General features: G+C 44.4%; 1 long non-coding RNA gene across 3 annotated transcripts in view; it reads right to left on the reverse strand.

The window, feature by feature from the left end:
• Nucleotides 1-600: 600 nt before the first annotated feature.
• The window catches only part of LOC135579886 (uncharacterized), a 132,575-nt gene continuing 116,890 nt past the window's right edge, over nt 601-16,285 (reverse strand). For 2 of the 3 annotated variants that reach the window (XR_010473761.1, XR_010473762.1), the window contains 3 exons: nt 15,783-15,893; nt 8,587-8,821; nt 601-2,722 (listed from right to left, as the gene is read on the reverse strand). This is a non-coding gene — a long non-coding RNA (uncharacterized LOC135579886). Of the gene's footprint in view, nt 2,723-5,230; nt 7,047-8,586; nt 8,822-15,782; nt 15,894-16,285 lie in introns of all 3 variants that reach the window. The other variant, XR_010473763.1, reaches the window with a different exon arrangement.

Here is a 16,285-nt window from a genome sequence, read left to right on the forward strand (position 1 = left end):
CCTCTGTTACTTGCAGGTATATTCCCAGTGATTTCTTTTTGGATCACACAAACACCAACCAAGTCTTTAAAAGTCAGTTCTTTCCTTTTATTAGCAATAGCCACAGCTTGATGATTCAAACCACATTCAGTTTCAGAAGGAAGATTTTGATCAAAGCATTTTTTAAATCAGATGAAAGAAGTATTATAAAAAATGTTCATGCAATATGAGCCAGGAAGTGGAAATGGCTGTCTGGGAGAAGAGCTGGGAATATACTAGAATATATTAAAAAAACCCAAACACCCAAGCTGATAGTATGAATAACCATATAAACAGTGTTACAAGAGGACACATTTTTCTGTAAGGTGCAGATTTCAGTGAGTTTAAGACAAACTAGTCACTCCTCTCAGTTGTCTAAGCTTTGTCCAGGTCAGAAACTTTCCCTGGGAAGCCACTCCATTTTTTCTGAAGAAACAAAAGTGCTCAGCAGATGTTCTAATCTATTCTTCCATGCATTGCAAGTTGCTAAGAGCGGATTAGTAGAAGCCAGCTGTCCAAATGGATGGTTCCTGATTCATTAGCAATCAAAAAAGCCATGAATTCAAGTCATATCACATTGACTTCTTTTTTTTTTTTTTTTTAGTTCATCAAACCAAACCAAAATGATACCAGTTTCAGGTAGAGTGAACTATTTTGCTTAAGGTTAAGAGAGAAACACTGCCTTGAAGTTTTGAGCAAGTGAAAATTGCATTCAAAAACTGAAGCAAAACAAAATAAGGATATTAAAAAAGCAAAGGTAGTTTTGCGTGGAAAAGCCACGATGTTTTATTTCAGAATATATATTGGAAGAAACCCATGTCCTCAGATTTTTAACGAACATTTCTCAGCCAAGCTGCTCAGTGAAACTTTTTCAAAACGCTCTGAACTTTCCAGAACTGGGTATTTTCATTGCAAAAAACCCCTCCACCGGACACAAAATGCTTGGCAGAAGTTCTGTTGCCTTAGATCTAAGGCAGGGGGAGATGGACTGTGCTGGAGACCTGCCCCAAGTGACACACTTTCATCATCTGGAGAGGCTGACGCCACACTAGGACAAGAGCCAGCAGCTCTATTTTACAGATGACTGAAATCGGACCATATTGTGCTTGTGTTTGAAATGGATGCAGAAAGCAACAGTGCTCTGGATGCGCCCTCGGCATCACCGCGCACCCCCCGCCGTGGTGCCTATTGAGCACATTTGGGTCTTGTTGCAGTTTAATAGCAGTCGTAGCTGCTATATGTGCTGCAGTGTAGATGCAGTTGAGCTGGGATTCCAGGGAGATATTGCACAAATGTGTGGTGGGGCTGAGCTGGGAGCTGCTCGCCAGCTAAATATTCAACAAGCAGAAGGACAGGTTATTCAACAGGGATCAGGCACATTCCTGGGGACAGAGTGAATTTGTGCAAGCACGGGATGTGAATTTCTTGCGTCCATGGGTCTGCACATAAACCCATCATTGTTTTTCCTAATCTCCAAACAAACACACCAGATAAAATGTTATAAGAAAAATTATAGTTCCATGTCTTTTTCCATTTCCATCTCCCTTTTCTGCTCTCCAATACATCTTGCAGAACAAGCCTCAAAAGAGAAGTGTGTTCAGGTGCACAAGGGGCAGGAAGGACTCGTGCTTTTTTTTCTTTCTTTTCCACTTTTGCAATCCTTTCTGCTCACGTTTGTCTGGTTTCTGGTTGGTTTTCTACAGGAAAAGGGATGCAACATCACTGACACACGTGTATTTTTGACTCAAGGTTTTCCTTTTGTTGGAGCAGTGGTTGTCCCTTGAACATATTCTTTGCGAAGCATAGTTTTCAATCAGCCACACCATGGAGAGCAAATGGCAAGAGCAGGCTTCTCCAGAGATTACCAGAGCTTATTTTTTTGTAGCAAAAGAGAGCTGGTAAGGAAATAGGTGTGCATGAGAAAGGGAAGGAAAGCATCCTCAAGATCTGTGGAGGGGGCAGGAGTATTTTTGATCTGGTTAAGCCACATGACAGGAGGATCAGAGCGGTTTCTTATTTCGTTTGAGCTCCTTGCCCATTCCTGATTTACGTTGCAGACATCGGGTCTGTTTCCTTTTAGGCATTTAGCAGCAGAGTGCCCTTGCGTTTCTCCATCCATCACTGGCTGGCATGGCACGCACATGGTGGGGTGGCTGGAGGTTGGGGCGGGTGGGGAAGAGAAGCAAAATCGGCCAGAACCTCCTGTGAATGTATTGCTGCTATTTGTGTTTTATTTGAAGAAATGATTAGAGTTTATTTTATTGCCAGGAAAGGCTGCCAGCCTTTATGATGACAAAATTGCTGAGTTTACTAGGAAGTTTATTTATATAGGCTTTGAAAGACAGACCCTGCAATGACAGACACCAGCGAAGACCTGGGCTTGCTGGCTCTCCCATTTCCCTTGGCAGTTCTGCAGACGTATTAACCCTTTAACTGGTTCCTACAAAAAGAGGGGCTAAGAGCAAACATATATACGAAATACTCCTTGGGTATTCAGAAGGGTTCGAGCTGGACATCCAGACCTGAATGAACAAATGGTTTGGCAGATGTTCACTGGTGGTTCTATGGACCAGCTCCACACATCTACATGGTGAGTAGACATGTCCTCACAGGAGATGTCCTTAGAGTGGCCACATCCTAGCACAGGTCGCATCTCTGGGACAACTGGAGCCAGAAGTCCCCTGATCTTCCATCGCTGGCCCTGCTGTAGGAAAAGAATTGCCAAAACAGTCACTACCACCGAAAAATGCATTTAGGGGAGGGCGGAATCACATGGTGAATTAAGTCTTGGCAAGACAGTGGGTTTTAAGGAGAAAAATATATGTTTAAATTTTCTTAGGTGTCAAAATGCTACACTTTGACATATTAAAAATGAAAAGGTTTCACTTGGAAGATTTTCAAACGTTTCATTTTGTTGTTAATATTAATTCATGAGTATTATTTTTCTTTTTAAAAGTGGCCTGACATGGGAAAGTATCCAAACCAGACCAGAATTAATTAAAACATAAGTTTTGTTTTACTGTAATTGATTGTGTTTGTTTTGTTTTGGAGAAAAAAAATACTCTGATTTCTGCTTAAAGTTCAGCCCAAACTCTATTCCATGCCTAAGCGGCCATTATGCAAAAGCAACCAACCCTGTTCCCTCATCACTGTCTTCACTAGCGTGTCAGATCTACTGCTTGGCCTGCAGAAAGCCTTTTATCATGCAGTGGGGATGGCAGGCAGCTATCCTCTACAGACCAAAGACCGAAGAGGACCCTAAACATAATTTACAAGTCTGTTACATCTACACAAGAGCACTCTCTCTGACTTCCCATCAACTCTTGTGTCAATATCACATATGTGGTTGTGATATCCATTCCTTCATTTCTGTTAACACCAGGTTTGAGCTCCTAATACCAGCTTCTAACATTTTGAACTTGTAGGCAGCTTTCAAACAGCTGCCATTTTTTAAAAAGAACCAGACCCAAACCTCTGTCTTTTTTTTTTTTTTTCCTTAAAATGTGGAATTTCCCCCCCATAAAATTTTACTGACATGTGTGCTCAGATGGGCAATGTTCAGATCTTAGCCAGAGACTTGTTTGATGCTTCACAAACCATCAGAGCTTGAAAACCACCAAGACAAGCTTTTGTGTGTGTGTGTGTGCATGTATATATGCACATACACATTCGTTCCTTCTTTAAAAACATTTACAATCAATTTTTTGCAACATACGTACATGTTGACTTCATAACAAAGTTACAAAAGAGGTCATTGTCATTTGAATGAGTAGAAAAAAAGTGACTTTTGAGATCTTGACCAACTTTGGTTTTTTGAATAAGTTTTGGCTACTTTAAACTCACAGAGCTGATAATGTTTCCAAAAAAAGTGAAATGCTAGCAAAAAGAAAGAAAGAGAAGTACTGGTGAAAAACAATGAGGGAACTTTTCTTCATTCTTTTACCAGCTCTGACTGGCATTTGTCCACATTACTCACTTACAGTTTCATAGGTTAAGACTTTATACCACATTACACCTGAAACTTAAGCAAGTACTTAAAGTTAACAGCTTTCTTGAATCATGGCATCTTGCTTTGAGGAGCTGAGCCCTCTAAGGTGCTGAGCACTCTGGCTCCCATCCAGCAGAGCACTCAAACACCAGCTTACATTTCACTGTGCTCAAGAACAAATTTAAAATTAAGCATGTGCTTAAGTGCTTTGCCAAAGAGGAGCGGGATTACTCACATACCAAAAATTAAGCATGTGCTTAAGGTGCTTTCCTGGATTCAGGTTGGAATGATTGGGAATAATGATGCTGGTTTTGGGCAGATTAAAAAAAAAAAAAAAAAAAAAAAAGAAAAGAAAAGAAAAAGGGAAATAAAAAGTCATCTGCTTGTTCTGACGGTGGCAGAGTCTTCCACCTGAAAGCAGTTTTATCTAACTCTGTCCAGATCATGAACAGTAAACAGAAAGGGAAGCCAAGTCTCTCTTGTACTTCTACTACTCTTGTTACTCTGGTGTATAACTGACAGCATTTCTGGGCTGTAGAGAATGCTTGGTCTGGGGAGAAGAACAATGCAGGAGGGAGGAAGGACTTCTCAGCTCCCCATCTGGGACTGTGAAGATCATCTTCCGCTCCCCAGCCAAGGCCTAAGAGCAGCCAGCAGGGACATCACGGTCAGTCACACCTCCTCCACCACAGCATTCCTCTGCTAGTTCTCTGTCCATGTTTTGAGGTTGGTTCTCCAAGACCCTTAAACACAGGATTGAAGCAGGACAGAGGACCCAAACCCAGCTTTGGGTTGAGCTTGTGCCATACTTCAGGACTCAGCACCATCTGTGGGTTCCCTTGGGGGAAAACCAGCACAGCTTCATAACCTTGCCTTCTGCACGCCATTAGGCTTACCAGAGAAATAAAACCATATGCCTTTGCCTGTTACCAGAGAAGTCTGGACCATGTGGTTGTGACACACAAATATAATGGTCTTGGGAAATAAAAGGTTCTTTCTTCGGAGTAAAATGGTCAATCGATGTCAAATCTAGCCCAAGCTCCCCAACAGTCAGAGACAGGTGGAGACAAGGCTCAACTGTAGAAACGTAGGCCTGCTAACCCTCCTGATTTTTTTGGATGACTGTGCCTAATATTACCCCTTCTCCCTCCCTCTCTTCTCCCATCCCTGAGCAGATCAGAGCTAGCAACCACATGCCCCAGCAAGTTTGTCACTACCACTTACCAACGCGGTCTTAAATGACACTTTCTTTTTTCTTGGTATTGTAATTCTTCCATCCACTGAAAAATCCGTATGCAGGAAGGTGGTGATGTTTGCTCACTGTGTGGGAAAAGCTTTTGGCCCCAAAGGGTTAAAATGTCCAGGGGGAAAAGCCGCAAGCTCATGTCTCCACTGTGCCATCTTCAGGGAATCTAGCTCGATATCTGTTCCTTCACTCTAGCATTTATGGAGCTTTGTAGCAGGTAAAACTAAGCCAAATGTCCTCAATCCTCTGTTAGTGTTACTAAAAAAATACCCCTAAATTAGGTCCCAAATTCCTGTGATCCTCATAGCGCTGAGCGGGGATGAATAGCTTTTGATAACAGTCCTGGATTTGGTGGTGTGGGGAGATTTATTTCCTGATCTTTTGCCCATCAAATCTTTTTCTGATCTTAATTGTCAATCACATCATATGATTTCTCCAGAGAAATGAAAATAGCAGCTATTTGTCTTGAAAATCCACCCTTTGATGTCAGAATTCCAGGAAATAAAACACCTTTGTAGTTATGGGATCCAGACCTGTCTGACCAGGATGCATTTCCATCAAGACTTGTGTGTGTTTATTGACTCAGGTTTTAAGGTGTTCTGCGCCTTTTACAGGGATTCACAATGGGGTATTCATGGCACATTCTTTTTTGCAAGAACTAAAACAGACAGCGTCATTTGCTTCAGGGACCCCTTGACTGAAGGGTGCCAGCTCTCCCCAGCTTGGAGTGGGCTTCCAGGGCAGTGCTCCCCAGCCTGAACAAGTGCAGCCCTCACTGTGATGCTGAAATAAGGGTCTGGACATACAGACCTGCTCATGTGTTGGCTGTTTCCCTTCAGGCACATTTTCTAACAGAAGGTGCATTAAAGGTGCCTGTGACACAAGGAGCTCCTACAACCATCGGGCACTGCTGGTATAATAGGAGGGCACTGTCCTTGTCCCCGCTGGCAAAGGCAACATCAGTTGATCCCTTCCAGCAGAACACTGGTGAAGGAAAACCTCCCTTTCACACAGCTCTGTCCTTTGGATTGATTCTTTTCATGTCACCAGGTCAGCCAACCATCATTGCACAGCATGTCGTCCTCTGTCTGGTGAAGTTATTTCTAAGGAAAAATAATTTAGCATACCAAATTTTTGATAAAGATCAGTAGAGTGATGGAAAGCCTAATTAAGAAAAAAAATTGGTCACTCCTACTTCATTATATTTCCATTGGTCTGAAGTTTTGTCGACTTTGGCTGCAGACTTTGGGATTAAATATGTGCCATGACCTGGGGAAAGGATCCTTGTTGGTCTTTCTCATAAGAACTGCTTCCCAACTGAGTTGGCTGCGTGGGAGTGTGGGTCTGCCACAGTGAGGGCACATGAATATATATTGATCCATAATACCCACTGCAACCTGCTGACCTTTTTCTTTCTACAGCCAAGTCTGCAAGCTCCTGTGATTCTTTCCAAGATGTGACTCTTTCCTTGCAGTCTCCTTTGCAGTTTTTTTCCAATTTCCAGTCTTTCAGCCCACCATTTCTGTAGACAACTCTCTTTCCATGCCTTCAAGCTGAAATTTTGAGTCTTCATTTGGTTCTTCCCCATTGCTTCCTCTGGTCCCTTCTTGTGGCCCAAAAAAAAAAATCAGTCACAGGGCAAGTGCCCCTTTGTTGGCTTTACAATGTGGATCACCTTTCCTCCCTTCCCTCCCCAAATCCTCTGGTGCCTTCTCAAATTTGCAGGCTATTCCTTCTTTTTTTCTTTCCACTCCACCAGCAATTTATCAATCAACCTGGCAACCTGGGACCAATCTAAAAATAATAATAAAAAAAGAAGTAGCTAAAGGAGAAATTTGTTCTTGCTGTCATTATGTGTCTACTTGATACTCAGACCTCTCCAAAAGCAAAGGACTCTGGGACATACTACATTTAATGCTTTTATAAAAAGCCCTCTGGTGTTCAGAGCCTGGCAGGTAGCTGGAGGAGGAGACGGCATTATTTTCACAGTTGACATTCCCAAGGTGGTGGCTTTAATGAAGAGGAAGCTGATTTACTGCTGAGACAACACTGTTCCCTCAAGTAAAGCCAACAAGAGTCATTAGCACCTCATATATTTGGGTGAGTGCTGCTTACTCTGACATGACAACCTTGTGCAGGCTTCTGGAGGTTGTAGTCCAGCTTTGTGCACAGCTCCTTGCCAGCCATTAGCATGGGGGATGAGCAGATCCCAAGGGGTCAGCAATGCATGAAGTTCATGCTGTGGCCCTCATGGGTACTTGATTTCCACCTCACTCACAGCTGGAGGGTACCAAGCCTGGCCCTGTCAAAACTGAAGCCCCGCAGAGTTGGCCATTGCACTGTTTGTACCTCCGCCAGATTTTAAACCAGCCAATTTGTAAGCCACTGAGGTGCTGATGACACCAAGCTGAGTGGTGTGGTTGACACGCCTGAGGGATTGGATGCCATCCAGAGGGACCTAAAGAAATTTGAGAAATGTGCCCATGTGAACCTCATGAAGTTCAACATGGCCAAGTGCAAGGTCCTGCACCTGGGCTGGGACAACTGACACATGATTAAATCATTTTATTACAGCCTGTGTTTTATTTGAAGGTGGCCAGGCAAACCTGGCAAATCAGGAAAGAGAACCGGCCAGAAGGGCAAGAGAAGACCATCCATTCCCTGGCTATGCATCAACTAGAGCCTGTTGCCCACACAAGCATCTAAGGGGATTGCAAAGTCTCCAGCTATATGTCTCAGCTTCCCTGAGCACCAGAACCAGGAGCAGCTTAGCCAAAATTCCATGCCAGTCACCTCTGCTAGAGCCACGCTACCTCCAGGACGTGCTCTTTTCTCTCCATGAGCCTCTGCAATGAGCTACCGAGACATCTCAACTTGCCCGAATCTGGCTGTCAGAGCCCTTGCACAGTGCTGCATCACATACGGGTGATGTAGCTCAGAAAAACAGGGGCTTGACCAGCTCCTCCTGTCCCCGATGATGAACTGCACTCCCTAAAACATCAGCACTTTATTTTCAGGTAGTGCTCTGCTGATTTCCACCTCCTGCCAAAAAGATCTCATTTCTGCCTTTGCCTGCCAAGCTGGAGGTTCGAATGCTGGAGAAGGTGATTATTTATTAGCCTAAAAGAAAAGGAAAACCCACAACCCATGGTTCCCTGTGGTGCCTCAGTCTGAGAATTTACATTTGAGTGGGGAAGGGGTATGTGGGACATCTCCCTCCTTGAGCCAACACAAGAAAAGCCCTCAGCACATCACTTCAACACAAATCACACAAATTCAAGCCAGCACCAAACGTGCCTTTCCCAGGAGACCGCTTGGCTGTCCAAGGACTTACCAGATCAGGTGAATCCTGGCTGAGGTCCCTGCCTGGAGGGTGGCAGATGTCCAGGTCTCAGGTCCCCCGTGGATGTCCTGACAACTCAGCTTTTTGGACTACTCATTCTTCTTAGCAGCCATCAAGAAAATGTGAAGCTTTGATCCTCAAGTGGAGCAACCACATTTTTTGAATCTCAGGAAACATTTTTCACTCTGAGAGGCAACAAAACCATTTCCCACTCAATTCCATTACTCTGAAATAAGACAAAAAAAATAATAAACCAAAGTCGAAAGGTTTGGGTACAGTGTATTGTGCCCCAGAGTTTTGGTTCAACCCACCGCAGAGAGATGAGCCAAGCACAGGCTCAGAGCGGGATGCTTTTGGAGATAAGAGCACCGCAACTCCCAAACTTGGGGCTGAAACACAAAGCACAAAACCCCCAAGCATCCCCTTACTGCAGTCCTTTAGACCGAAATATCAAAGAGGTTAAATGCTATGCTCGCAGCTGCACAATGAGCAGTGCCAGCATTTGAAATCTGGGAATAATTGATTCATGTTCCCAGAATCATTTTTATTGGGGGAAGAGAGAGATTGAGATTGAGAGAGATTGCTATTAAATATTTAAACCACCAAGCTTTGAGCATCTGGCTGTGTTGGTGGCTGCTGTCAGTCTGCTGTGTGAGCTGCTCTGTTCCTGTTCTGCTCTGCCACCAGTGTCACCAGACACGGGCTGGACCAGACACTTGTGGCCAACCAGGGAGATGGCAGAGGGACCAAGGATGCATTTGATAAGGCTTTAAAAAAACTAAATACTTGGAAACAGTCAATTGACCTGCCAATGGCTCCTCAAGCTGCTTTGGTGGGAAATGCGCCTAAGTTAGGTAAACTGCAAAAAAGGAACTATGATGGGAAACACATGAGACAGAAGTTGACTGCAGAGAACTGGTCTCAAAAAGGGGTTAAGCAGCCCCAGTCTGCTACTTTCCACCAGAAGTCAAGACTGGAAATGGGCGGCAAAGCCATCACGCTACTCTGGACAAGATCAAAGGAGCAATGCAGCTCTGGAACTGGATGCAAACATTCCTGGACGTGTTTGAATTAGACATGTAGAATTGCAAGTCATCTGTGGGACTGAATCAGAGAGCTGCCAGGCAGGACAGCTTCTCAAACACCTACAGGATCATTGTCCATTGGAGGCCAACAAACAGCTGATAGGGCAGGGGTTTCACACCAGATTAGCAGGAAAACAGGTTATGTATTGAATATGTTTTGTTTTGTTTTGTTTTTCCTCCAGGAAACACTGTTTCCTTGTTCTTAACTTATTAACTGAAAATTAATCTGTTTTCCATAAAATATTTAAAAAATAAGGTTCTGGATACCCATCATTTAATGTTTTCAAATTGCTGAGCTGTTCCACTTTTAGTTTTAAAACTAATTATTCCATGTTTCTTTAGTATGTGAGCTAATTGTGTTTCTTACAGAGGATGGAGGTTACTAAAAAAAGGAAAAGAAGTCAATTAAATGAAGCATCGTAACCTGAAATTGACTTCTTCTTTTTTTTTTTTTTTTTCCCCTGCAGATTTCATATGGTATTTTCAGTCAATTTTTTATTCAATTTGACCTTAATTCTACATCAAAATATCTCCTTCCCTCTCTCTCAAAAATATCAGCATTTCTCAGAGAACAGGTAGGAAGGCTGTTTCCTGACTAGTATTCTCTGAGACCCAGTAATCATTTCTATCACTGCCTCCCATAAATCCATGAATCTGAAGTTAATAGTTAAATGTTTTTTTTCACAGATTAGCATTTATGAACTTGGAGCATAGAGACATGCTGGATGGTTAGGAATGAAGCATGCAGCCGTACGCTATTTGCCTTTCTCAGCCTGCAAGGTGAACACCCTGTTGAGTTGCATCTTGTGGTACCTTTTCCATCATGGTTGGACTTTTGGAGAACATCTCAATTTAATTTGGTTTGCATGCTCTGCACATGCATGAGTTCTGCAGGGGACATCTGGTTTGCTGCATGCCAAGTTGCTCAGTAGTTCTGCAAGAAATCTATGGCAAATGAATCCCAGAGCCTTCCTTCTCTTGGTCTGGAATTTGAGAGTAGATTTTCAAAATTCAACCTAATCTTGCAGAGAGAAATCTGTCTCAAACTTGTTCATTGGACTTTGGCTCCAAACTTTTCAAGAATTCTTTTATTTTTTCATTTGGATGCCCTTGAAACTAATTTTTCTCCTCAGAAGCGATCCCTGTCCTATGCAGAGTCCAGAAGGAAATTTGGTTCAATATGATCACACAGTTTGTCAGTACATCTGGCAAGTAATAAGCAATTTTATAGCCCTCAACTTGGGGAGTCCATATTTGGCCACCAGGAGAGCTTTCTGAGCTTTTTATTTGACTCTGATGATTCCTTGGTGAAACTCATGAACAAGGAGATAGACTTGGCTTGAAGCTCTGGAAGACTAATCAGACTGTGAGAGACACATCTCCACTGTGGGACAGGAACTCCCTGGGAAGCACGTGAGGGCTGAACCAAGATGTTTTAGATGCATGGTGTTTCTCTGTCTTGTTGCAATATGTGTTTTGGCCTTGGATGGAAAATCTGCTGCGGTGGGTTTTGGGAACAGGGCTATAACTTCAGCACAGCTGTAGGGCATAATGGAGATGACACAGTACAGGATGGACTGTCGTTTAATATAAACTGCATTACCTGCATCCACGGGAAGACTGTCTAAACCAGGGTAACACTGTGAGCAGCAATTTCCACTCCCAAATTAAGACATTATTCCCAAGCCAAGAGCTACCTCCATCCCTCTACTGCTGGGTGTCGACAATCAGATGAAGGACCCAACTGAAACAACAACCTCCCTCAGCAGGGCCCCGGCAAACTCCCTGTTCGCTGGATCCCAACACGTTTAAAATTTATCGTTGATAATCATTACAGGGAGCAGTGGTTGGAAAGAAGCACAGCCAAGGCACAGCATGGAGCAGCGATGCTGCGTGTTCATAGCAGCGACACGTGCACTGGTATAATGCTCTCTGTGTTCTGGCAGGTTGGGACTGAAAACGTCAGCTCCCATTTATAAGCAGTGAAAACTAAGCAAAGAAAAAGAACTGGTGCATCCCCTTCCACGTCAGCTTTTAGGCTTGAAAATGAAATATGAACCTTTAAAACTGATGCATACAAGTCTGCTGCTTGGGAAAGGAAATGGATTCAGCACATGCTGGTTTGTGCTACCAAGGCAAGCATGTTAGCAAAGCTCACTCCTGACATCCATGAGGTCATCCACCTTCATTCTGCTGCTTGACTTCAGTACAGATGACACCAGAAGATACAAGCCAAAACAGCCTATTATATTAGAAAAGCAGAAGAGGGGAGTGAGGAGGGGGATGTGAAGTCATCTGCACTGACAGTATGTTAGGTACTCAGAGCAGAGAACAGAGCCATTGACTTTATTGAACAAGCTTCCAACTAGTAACGAGGCTTGTTCTTCCAGTTACTGCATTGGAAGAGCAACATCTGGCCTGGAGCCTTCCAGGGGCCAAATCCTTCTGTCCTGCAACCCCAGTGCCATCAGCAGTCATACCAGGGATGGATTTGCTCATGAGACACTAAGACAATAAGAGGGGTAAACAGTTCAAGGTCCTGCTTAAAAAAACCAACCAACCAATCAAACAAGTTTTTCTGCAGAGCAGGCCAGGTATCTGGGCAATAAAGATCGTCGCACCTTCATTCGCTTTCCCATACACCAGCTCTGTGTGTAATAAACACGGGGGACTCTTTTTTTCCCCATAATTAGCAAAGGAAAACCCAACGCTGGTGTTTCCTTTTCCTTTTCTGATTTATTTCCTTAGCAGCTAAGCCACAAGATCAGAGCAAAGACACTTACTAAGCAGGCAAAGTTAGGAGGACATCTATCCAGTTTCTCACCTCCCCGCTCAAAGTCCAATAAAACATAAATGGGAAGGAAAAATATTCCGTTTTTAAAGGCACTCAGTGACCTTCAGCAGTCATCATTTATTGAGCTTTCCATAGCTTGATTCCAATTACTGTAAGGTGTCCAGAAGCTATGGTAACACAGCAATAACCTTCCAGTGCCTAAGAAAGCTGCTGTCACCTGCAAAGCAGTGTAGCTGGGTGCAAAAGCGTTAGAGGAGAGAAATCCTGGACTTCTGTCCGCTTGCTGGTGGTTAACCAACATCCCCTGCCATCCATTCCTCCTCTGGTTCATCTGGAAGCAGCTGGCTCTGGGTTCTGCCCGCAGATGGAGCATTCAACTCCTGTGAAGGGTCAGGATGAGCCCAGGGTGATGGGAATTGCTTCAAGGGCTGTCGGACCGACCACTCGGCATCAGCTACTGTGCTCGCTCCGTGCCGAGACGCTGCCTGAATGCTGACATTTTAACAGCGTAGTCCCTTCCCTGCACATGATATGGCGTGAGGGAATAACAGGATGTATTAATGTCATTTTAGATAATAATATTCTTCTCAGAGTGGGCTTTCTGGCACCATGTGTCCCTCTGCAAGAGAACTCTATCCCTATCACTCCAGTATTAGCTCTGAGCTTGAAAGCAATCCATTTGGGCCATTAAAATGACTTGTGAAATGTGGGCTAGTTATCAAGTAATTAGGACCACATTTCCCTTCTCTCTCTGCCCAGAGCTCTGCACAATGATCTCATTTCACCTTCAGCTTTGTTTCACCTTCGCCTTTTACAGACCGACTTAAGCTCTAGCTTTTTGGATAGTGCATGTCCTTCGTTCCCCTCCCCTTCTTGCTCACATGGCATTTTTAACCTGCAGCATTTATTTCATGTGCAAAAAACGAGAGGACCTGAGTTTGGAGAAGTGCCAGGGAAGGTTTCCGCATTTTCCATCTTCTGTGCAGCAGGAACTGTGGTGCCTCTCTACCCCATCACCGATGAGATTGCTACAGTTGAAAGGACTATCCAGGACTCACATCCTATGGCCAAAAGTGAAGATCTTGGAAAGATCTGCTGATATATAAAACTAAAATAGCCATATGGCCTTCCATGAGGTCAGGATTACCACAGGGCTTGGAAAACATGTCTGTGTACCTGGCTTTGCAACACTGCTGGAGCCTAATGCAGGACTGAGGTCTCCACTGGACTGCATTTCAAAGCCCTCTGCTCTAGGCTGCATTGGAAAGCACAGCTGGCTTGGACACTGGTGGGGCTGGGATCCCATTGTGGCGTGCAGAGTGCTTGGATGGGAAGGAGAATACCCCTCCCTGCCCCCACGCTCCCCCAGGATGGAGGGTCCTGGGCTGCAGCCATGAAGCAGAGCTGCTCACACCCCTCACACATCACAGTATCACAGTATCACAGTATGTTTGGGATTGGAAGGGACCTCAAAAGATCATCTAGTCCAATCCCCCTGCTGGAGCAGGAACGCCTAGGTGAGGTCGCATGATCTCACATTTCCCCCTCCCCCTTCATGCTCACAGATCCACTCTTCCAAGCCCAGATGACCACAGTGCTGCCAGAGCCAGTACTTTCAGCATTGCTGTGCTGGAGATGAACCCATGGATGTTAATGCTGCCTCTGGCAGGAGAAATGTGCATGTGCAGTGGCCTCATGAACACTGGTACAGGCCCTTGCTCCTGGATGTATCTCACACCAGCAGGGCTCACCCCTAGGTCTTTGGCCACCATAGGTCTGCACAGGGCACCAAACTGAGTGGTCCATGTTGCCAGGGCCAATGCTCAGGAAGACACCTCTTCCAACTCCATCCCTTCAAGGGCTTGGCCATGTTCCAGCTCTACTTTCTAACTAAGAGAGTGGTTGAAATAAACAAGCTCAACCTCTGTGTGCTATTGTATTTCCCCTCCATGCTAACACAGGCACTACTGCTCACACCCAGCTGTTCATTTCTACATCATGATCCCATGCTTTCTGGGAAAGGCAGCAGGTATGAGACTTTCCCATACTGCACCCTGCAACTTGGCTACAGCCAACCTCATAATCTAGACCATGCTATGAACGTTGTTCCACAACCTCATCCAGCCTCTGGCTTTTGCAGAGAGGGGTCCACGAGAAATCTTCCCAAGGTTTTTGTGATTCCACTTTTCCCTCAGCCCCACAGAAACCCAGTTCAGAGACTTTCACACCCCTTTTCCCTACCCTTACCTCCCAAATACTCTCTCAAGCCCCCACAGAGACTTCTTTCTTGGCAGAGGAGTATCCTGCTTGGTGTGCTCCTCACCACCCTTTATTTTCTTCCTCCTGGTCCTGAAGCATCGATTCATTATGGAAAGCAACAGGGCTGAGGACACAAAGTCCCAGAAGCACCTGGCTGAAGCCACTAAATGATCAGCTGGGAATGAGTCATGTTAGCAGCCCAAGACCTGGGAAACCCAGCCAGATCCCTCTGCACAGGACTGAAATAGATTATAACTGACTGATTACAGGCTCTGGCCAAGTCTTAGTGAATTAGAGTGGCTTGCAGGGGGATGCAAGGATAAGGGCTATTATTAGCACTGCTATTTATTATTTGGGTAGTGCTCCTATTGTCTGAAGTGCTCTCTGAATTGTCGGCAAGACGGTTCCTGTCCCTAGCACGCAGGATTGTTGGGATCCAAGGGCATGACTGGAGGTGAGCTAGGAGCTGAAGGATGGATGTGCTAATGCTCATTTGGCATGAAGCGGGGGAAAATGGACAATCAGTTCATCCTGAGGACAGAAATCGCCACATCACATCACTTACTGAGGAGTGGCTGCTATTGAGTTCTGTGAGGTGGGAGCAGAAGTGGCACAATGTGCTAGAAACTGTAGTGAAAACATCCCACACAGGGTGAACATTGGAAATATCTGGAGCACCAGTCAGTTACATGCACCTGGACCCTCCCTGGAGGGCAGACAAACCTGTCCCAGCCCTGGCAAGTCTTACCAGCCATGGGGAAGGTGAGCAGCTGGTGAGGTACGAGACAGTTTGCCCTGTGAACTTCTGATATGTGGTCACCAGGCATGAAGCATTTTGTGCTGCCATCTAAAGCCCTGCTCAGAAAACCCTGTTCTTTGGTGGGAATCTCAGTTTCCCACTGGTGAAAAAGAGGGGGTGGAAAATATGACTCCAGCACAGCCTAAAAATTAACAACACAGAAGCTTATTTTTAGGAATCTCGTTGCTCATAAGCCTGATTTTCACCCAAGTTGCAGACTCTGGAGGGGGCAGAAAGACAGATAACTGACCTTTACAGCTCTTTGGATGAGTCCTAGTATCTCTCAGCTCCTCAGTGGTGGTGGCGACACGTCTAGACACTCTGGGAAACATTCAATCAGGAGAAGGAAGAATGGGTCCCGCTGTTAGGAACAATGCAAGCGGAACAAAAGGGCCCATTTTAATTTTTTTATTCTGTACGGCTGTCTTTTAAAGGGACTATTAGGTCACTGAAAGTTTTAGTTACAGCAAAAAATAACTAAAAACCACCCCAAAATTGGAAATGAGGCTGTATATATTTTTGGGAAATGGTTTGCTTTTTTTTTTTTTTTTTGAAATTTTAATAGGTTTCCCTTTCAACTCTTTTCCAGATGATTTTTTTTTCTTTGAGTTCCATGATTATTAATGGCTGTAGCACTAATGTGCTTGGAAAAGAGCTCATTTGAGAACCATGTTTTTTGGATTATAAAATATCTGAAAGATATTTTTCTTTTCTTCAGCCAACAACTGCCTGGTTTTCCCAAGGAGACATCAT

This window comes from Columba livia, chromosome 7, assembly GCF_036013475.1.
Source record: "Columba livia isolate bColLiv1 breed racing homer chromosome 7, bColLiv1.pat.W.v2, whole genome shotgun sequence".
Taxonomy (NCBI): Eukaryota; Metazoa; Chordata; class Aves; order Columbiformes; family Columbidae; genus Columba; species Columba livia.